This window comes from Engraulis encrasicolus, chromosome 6, assembly GCF_034702125.1.
Source record: "Engraulis encrasicolus isolate BLACKSEA-1 chromosome 6, IST_EnEncr_1.0, whole genome shotgun sequence".
In the NCBI taxonomy this organism is placed as follows: Eukaryota; Metazoa; Chordata; class Actinopteri; order Clupeiformes; family Engraulidae; genus Engraulis; species Engraulis encrasicolus.
Genome location: NC_085862.1, coordinates 520,789 through 529,017, shown reverse-complemented (window position 1 = coordinate 529,017; position 8,229 = coordinate 520,789).

The window sequence follows — 8,229 nt, the reverse complement described above, 5'->3', positions numbered from 1 at the left end:
CCACATAAAACTCACACAGTACAAGTTGAAACCACATAAAACTCACACAGTACAAGTTGAAACCACATGAAACTCACACAGTACAAGTTGAAACCACATACAACTCACATAGTAGAAGTTGATTCCCACTCCACTGTGCAGTCATAGTTTGGTTATTGCTGATTTACAAACATTTGTAAATGCTTTGTTAAATGTTAATTGTTATCAAATGTTAATTAAGTGTTTATAAAGCTGTGAATGGGATGTTATTGTAAAGTGTTACCTTAGTGTTTGAGTGGTTTGCCAACAGGTAGCAAAATCATGTGACAGTTATTTGACTTTGTATTAATTGAGTGGCATATAACGTGTGGCTGTGTGCTGTGCAGCTTTGTGACATTATAAAGTACCTCTTGACATCCTTTTGGTGTCCCAAATTCATTTTTTTTTACGCATGCCAAAACGTACTCTGTGTTTTTTTCCCTCAATGTCCCAAATTCATTTTTTTACACATGCTAAAATGTAGTCTGTTTTTTCCTCAATGTCCCAAATTCATTTTTTATGCATGCCAAAATGTAGTCTGTGTTTTTTTCCCTCAATGTCCCAAATTAATTTTTTTGCACATGCTAAAATGTAGTCTGTTTTCCCCTCAATGTCCCAAATTCATTTTTTTTACGCATGCCAAAACGTACTCTGTGTTTTTTTCCCTCAATGTCCCAAATTCATTTTTTGCACATGCTAAAATGTAGTCTGTTTTTTCCTCAATGTCCCAAATTCATTTTTTATGCATGCCAAAATGTAGTCTGTGTTTTTTCCTCAATGTCCCAAATTCATTTTTTACGCATGCCAAAATGTAGTCTGTTTTTTCCCTCAATGTCCCAAATTATTTTTTGTATGCATGCCAAAATGTAGCCTGTGGTTTTCCTCAATGTCCCAAATTCATTTTTTTATGCATGCCAAAATGTAGCCTGTGTTTCCCCCCCCAATGTCATGTTGATAAATAAACGCTGCGTTAATTTCAGCTGTGACACCCTGCACACGTCAGGGTTAAACTTAGCTCTCGCCTCGAATAACCAAGCAGCCATTTATTTGACCAAGTGTTGACGCCTCACTTTTTGATGGAAGACCTTTCTAGACGTTTTGACAGCACACGTGGGACAGGATATGGATGTGAATATGCTATGGATGTGTGTACTGTATGTACAGTTTTGAAGAGTACACACTTGGACACCATTAGTCTATCTGTGTTTTAGTATAATATGCTGCTTGGTGTTCACACACCTCACAAGAGAATGTATTTACATGGCCATTGGCCAATGATTTGTAACTGCTGGATATGATATTTGTTTTTGTTGTTGTTGTCTTGCTTCTCTGAAGGCGATGCACATGATACTGTGTAATGTATTTACATGGCCATTAGCCAATGATTTGTACTTGGATTTGTTCTTTTGTTTCTTTTTTTGTTTTCTTGCTTCTCTGAAGGCGATGCTGTGTAAATAAAATACAGTATACTGTACTGTGCCACTGAATCATTTACAGCAGGGGTTCCCAACCTTTTTCAACTAGGGGCCCACTTGAAATTGTCAAAAGTGTTCGGGGCCCACCTCTGACCCAATTAAGAATAAAACTCAAATAAATCAACAGCAACACAGACCAAAATATGATTATTATTTTTGGAAAATGATTTCAAGGCCCACTTGGAATACCTTCAGGGCCCACCAGTGGGCTCCGGCCCATAGGTTGGGAACCACTGATTTACATCATTCTGTGCTCATGTCATGTTGTCTGTGTTCTGTGCATTCTAAAGTTCTTCCTGGTCCTGAACAATCTGGATCCAATAAAACAAGAGAATACTACACATTCATAATCGGGATCCAATAAAAAAAGGGAATACTACACATTCATTATCTGTATCCAATAAAAAGGAGAATACTGGTTGACTGTTTTGAAAGTGTTTTTGTGCTATTGATCACTTATGTGTTGGAAAAATCCTATGAACAGACACTAGGGATTATCTCTGGAAAAGGAAGTCTTGTGTAAGGAGGGTGACTAAATTCAAATCAGATGTTACAGGGAAATACATAATGAAAAATGTGTCAGTCTGTTTCACAGTGAATCATAAAATCCTACTTATGAAGCTCAACAATCACATTTTCCATATCGGTTGCACAGATTAATGACAACATTATTGTTAAGGGACATGAGCATTTTCAAACGTATGTTGTTTCAACTCTGTAGTATTTTTATATATGTTTGAAATGACATAGTATTTGTCCATAACACTGTTGACAAAATAATCAAGCAAATGTTTGCTTTCATTAGAGTATTTATCAAATGATTTAAGATTAAGCTTGGCAATTTGTTTGCTTGGAAACTTAAATATATACACTGTGTAAACATCTAGGTCATTTAGTTGAAAAAAAAAATACTGATAATTGACATTTTGCTTTTGCCAAAAGCGCAGTCGAATCGTAAAATCACTCTTAGGGGTCTTACACACCAGGGCGGTAAAGCGTCGCGGGACCGCCGCGTTTTTTACCGGCGTCGGTGAAAATACATTGAAACATATCTGTCCTTACACACCAACTGGCGGTAGTCGAACGTCAGCTGCGCGGGAGCCGGCTCCGCGCCGCGCTGCATTTGGAAAATAGAACTCGAGCGTATTTTTCACGCCGGCGACCGCCGGTGTCTCATACAAATGAATGGCAGAGTAACATGCTAGCTTTGGCTGTGGGGAGGGTTTTGAACAGGACTGGCCACGCACGCCGACGCTGTCAGTGTGAAAGGCAGAGAAAAACACGCCGACCGAAACTAGCAGAAAGACCGCGTTCGTCCTGTGACCGTTCCGTTCCGCCTTGGTATGTTTTGGCCCTTATGTGTTAGTCTATGGAAACAGTTCTGTAGTGGTTCTATTTAGTGGTTCTGTGTTGGTCTATGCAAAGAAAGCGGCTTCCAAACACTGATTCAATCCTAGCCAGGCCACGCCTTCCTACTGACCAGGAGCTTCTTGCGTTGCTTCCAGTCAGGCCAGGAGAAATACAAATATCGTTTCTGAGCTCCTGAGAAATCTCTTTGTCAGGAAGCAATCAACTTTGAGCAACTCCAACGGCTCTGGGTAAAGGCATGTTCAAGGCAGTGATGTGGCTTAAGCAGAGACATTCTATTGGTTTAAACTTTGGCACAGCCTTTTCTGACCTCGACCAGTAGCAAACCGAGGGAGTCGAGTTAACCTGGTAATTTGGGAAACGTTATTACAGGTAGTTGCTGTATCTTCTTGGTCAGACCAACATCTCGGTATGAGATTTGAAAGTCGATGATAATCAGGCCAATTCAATCCACAGTACAATGAAGTAAGTGGCAAATCTACTTCCTGGTACCCTGGTCGTCACAACTCTGAGTTCCATGGCTCTGAAGTTAAGAGATCTATATGGATGCCACTACCCACATGAGAACTCCCTTCTCTCCACCTTATGACTCCGCCCACTAACCCTGCCCACTTCAATGGTTTTCCTGTCTGCTACTTCCTGTTAGCCTCCCCATTTCCATTCTGAAGGATTTAGCGTTAGCAACTGCTAGCCAAATAGTAATGGCGCCACCCTTGTAATCACGGACAATATGCTCGATAGGAGGTTTGCTAAAGCAAACTCTGTCCATTAGCAGTGTTGCCAGATTGGACGGGTGCCCGCCCAATTGGGCTGCTTGGGATAAGCGTCTGCCGGTAAAAAAACCGGGAAAAATTGGCCATTTGCGGGGTTTTTTCAGCCGTTTTGGGCCCATAGAAGTCCATGTAATTTGCTGAATTTGGGCGGAATTTAGCACATTTTGGCGGTTTTTGGGAAGATTTTGGGCGGGATTTGGTCAGACACATCTGGCAACACTGTCCAGGAGCGTAGTGCGACAGCTGGAGTAGGTAAATATCTTCTTTTCAATCATGTTTCATGATAGGCAGCTGCTTGGCTCAATGGTATGGTTGCTGCTCCCATTCTTTGGAACAATCTGCCCGACCACATCCAGAATGCCCCTTCACTGGCCATGTTTAAGCAACACCTTAAAACACATCTCTTCCTGGAAGCTCATGCCTGCTAGTTCCACAAGCACTTTCACTTACATGCAGTCACACACACGCTCACACACTGACGCGCACACACACTCACATTTTCCAACACAACACTCTGTGAAGCGTCCTTGGGTGTTTTGAAAGGCGCTATATAAAACGAAAGTAATATTATTATTATTATTATTATTATTATTATTAAAGGTGCTGGATTAGCAATATGGAGGTTGGGAGTTCAAATCCCACCCAGTCCCATGTTGATGTAGGGGCAGCCATGGTCTAGTGGTTAGAGAGATGGTCTTTCAATCTAGGGGTTGCCGGTTCAAATCCCCCCTGACCTCTCCCTACATCTCGATCCATGGCTGAAGTGCCCTTGAGCAAGGCACCTAACCCCACACTGCTCCAGGGACTGTAATCAATACCCTGAATAATAATAGTTGTAAGTCGCTTTGAATAATTGAAAGTGTCAGCTAAGTGTAATGTCATGTAATAATATGATGCGTCAGCTAAGTGTAATGTAATGTAATGATATGATATGTAATGTAGCATGGAGCTCCTTAAAATCAGGCAGACAGAAAAAAAAACACATGACCAGGAGTACTTTAGAAAGATAAAATCTATTTACAAATACATACATATCTGTGCGTAGTACCCATGTCTCTAGTCACAAATAAGACATTTTACATGGTCAAAAGGGTACAGACAGATCCATACTTAAATTATTACACTATAAAACAGGATCAAATCTACAAAACATTCTGTTAACATTTCTTCCTTGGTAATGACTGAATTAACGTGTACAACGCGGATCTACATCATTTATTGAAATCAAAGGTGTATAAAGTACAAGTGGAAGTAAAAGAAGAGTTAAAAAACAAACACCTCATTCAGGTACTGATGACGAGGCATATCTGGAGTAACAATGTAACGACTATGCCATAATCATGTAGCAGTGGTGCACTTTTGAATAGGGCTGGGTGGGTAAAATAATCGATTTAATCGTTAATCGATCGATTTCATTTAAAATTCACATAATCGATTCACCGGGCACGAAATCGATTTTTTTTTGGTTCTTTTTCTTTTTGTTCTTTTTGATTCATTTAGGTCTATGGAAAATACCCAGAAGGTATTAGTCAATTAGGCCTAGGCCTACTTATTACAAATTAGCAATCTGTTAACACTGTCAAGCCACAGCCCTTTGACATTTTTGTATAAAAATAGGCAACAGCATCTTTTGCATCTTTTGCTTAATTGATTTTGCTTAATTGATTCAAAGCCCTAAGAATTGAAATCGAATCGATACAGGAACATGGCTGCGATACCCAGCCCTACTTTTGAATGTACTTATCATTTTACTCTACACACCTCTCATTTCAAAAATCACCATCCATAAGAACCCGTCATGTATGTGGACATGCTGGGTTGAGTATAATTAGTTAAAAGTGTAAAATTGAGTGGCACAGTATATTCAACTCATTATTATGTGACATGGCTGCTGCTCTACGTGGAATTCTACTGAGCGCTGTTCACATTTGACACAAACAGTCCAAAGAAGTCCAAAAGCTCTCCCTTAAACTTGTAAAAAAGAGAAAAGAAAACGCAAAGTGTACGATGAACAGACAATGTTGATAACAAAAATGATGATAATAGTTAAATTAAATTAAATTCACATTGTGCCTTTTTTTGGTCTCTAAACAAGTGGCACGCGACACGTGGCCAAAGTGACACACTGGCTACAACATTATCTTACAGTTATACATAGCGACTCGTTTGCACAACATTTCCACATTATCTGTGCAAATGGAAAGCCACTGAAGGATGACAAAGAAGAACAAGTAGTGCTGATTATCAGTGCTGGGCAAAATGGATGCATAAGGTATCTAGCGCCACATGTGATACAAAATGACCAGGTTTTACCTGTCCAATCCAAAAAGGTGATCATTAAAACCAGCCAATCACCTGGCTGAATTGGACCGGCAAAACCCAAGTCATTTGGAATATGTGACACTGGACTGTAACTAGTGTTGCACCAATAGAGATACCAGTATCGATAATACCAATATCGGTGGATCGGTACTAAAATGGTGGTATCTGTATCGGAGAGTACCAACAAATAGGGCACCGATACCATTTACAGGTGCTTGTATGACACTTAAACAGCCTTGAAATTAGTTATTTCATAGATATTTAAAAAAATATATATAAGAAGTTTTGCTGGATTCACTTTGTATTAGTCTTTTTCCTGTTTCACAAAGGTAGGCAGCAGCCTGACAAAGCCATGCAATGATTTTACATCCAAGTAGTATGCACTGCAGCCCTTCATATATATACATTTCAAATAGGGTGGTATCGGTATCGGTATCGGCACAGCCAGGTATCGGGAATCGGTATCGGGGCCAAAAAATGGTATCGGAGCAACACTAATTGTAACTAATGAATCCATTTAGCGCATGACTGATCATAATAGTGACCGTTCTGCTGAAATGGTGGGAGAGATGAGATCACAGTTTGGTTGAAGGAGAGGGGATCACATGAGACCAGTCACTGCTTCACTTATGTAGACACTGCCCCCTACTGCCCCCCTCAGGTCACTGCTTCACTTATGTAGACATTGCCCCCTAGTGCTCCCCTCAGGTCACTGCTTCACTCCCCCTTATGTAGACACTGCCCTCTAGTGCCCCCCTCAGGTCACTGCTTCACTTATGTAGACACTGCCCCCCTCAGGTCACTGCTTCACTTATGTAGACACTGCCCCCTACTGCCCCCCTCAGGTCACTGCTTCACTTCCCCCTTATGTAGACACTGCCCCCTAGTGGCCCCCTCAGGTCACTGCTTCACTTCCCCCTTATGTAGACACTGCCCCCTAGTGGCCCCTCAGGTCACTGCTTCACTTCCCCCTTATGTAGACACTGCCCCCTAGTGGCCCCTCAGGTCACTGCTTCACTTCCCCCTTATGTAGACACTGCCCCCTAGTGGCCCCTCAGGTCACTGCTTCACTTATGTAGACACTGCCCCCTACTGGCCCCCTCAGGTTACTGCTTCACTTATGTAGACACTGTCCTCTAGTGGCCCCCTCAGGTCACTGCTTCACTTCCCCCTTAAGTAGACACTGCCCCCTAGTGGCCCCTCAGCTCCATGGCAGTAGAGTCAGAGAGAGTAGAGAGAGAGTAGAGAGAGAGAGGTTCCATTGGCCCATTGTTTCCGGGTTCTATTATTGCAAGGGGGAGGGGGGGGGGAAATCCCCCTTTAGGCAGACCTAAGGACTGTTCTATTCAATGCTAGGAGTATTATGACACGTGCCTTTAGGCAGACCGGAACCTGGTCACGTTGGGTGCCCATAGCAACCTATTACACTGGCATATCTCTATATACTTAAAGAATCTCTGGTAGAGTCCTGCAGGGCACAGGGCTGCCTAAAACAGGGCAGCTACTCCGGACAGATGGACGCCAATCCAACACCCCCCCCCCCCCCCCCCCCCCCAGGGATTAAAGGGACTTTGTTACATCCGGTATCACCGATGCCCAAAACCCTGACGCAAAACCCCCTTACCCCGACGTCACCCCTGAATTGACAAATCAACACTGACGGGTGTTAAAGAGAAGGTAAAAGTTGGATTTAGCTAAAGAGAGTGGGGTTAGAGTATAAAGTTGGATTTAGCTAAAGAGAGTGGGGTTATAAATTTGGGTTTAGCAAAAGAGAGAGTGGGGTTAGAGTATAAAGTTGGATTTAGCTAAAGAGAGTGGGGTTATAAATTTGGGTTTAGCAAAAGAGAGTGGGGTTATAAAGTTGGGTTTAGCTAAAGAGAGTGGCGTTACAGCATAAAGTTGGGTTTAGCTAAAGAGAGTGGCGTTACAGCATAAAGTTGGGTTTAGCTAAAGAGAGTGAGGTTATAAAGTTGGGTTTAGCAAAAGAGTGAAAGTGAAAGCCATTTGGGAAACTCCAACTCCCATTGTCATTGTGACACAGCACTCCACAGAACACGAGTGAACACTGCACACTGCACACAACGAAACTGCATTTATGCCTCACCCGTGCAAGGGGGCAGCCCTCAGTGGCGCCCCATGGGGAGCAGTGCGGTGGGACGGTACCATGCTCAGGGTACCTCAGTCATGGAGGAAGATGGGGGAGAGCACTGGTTGATTACTCCCCCCACCAACCTGGCGGGTCGGGAGTCGAACCGGCAACCTCTGGGATGCAA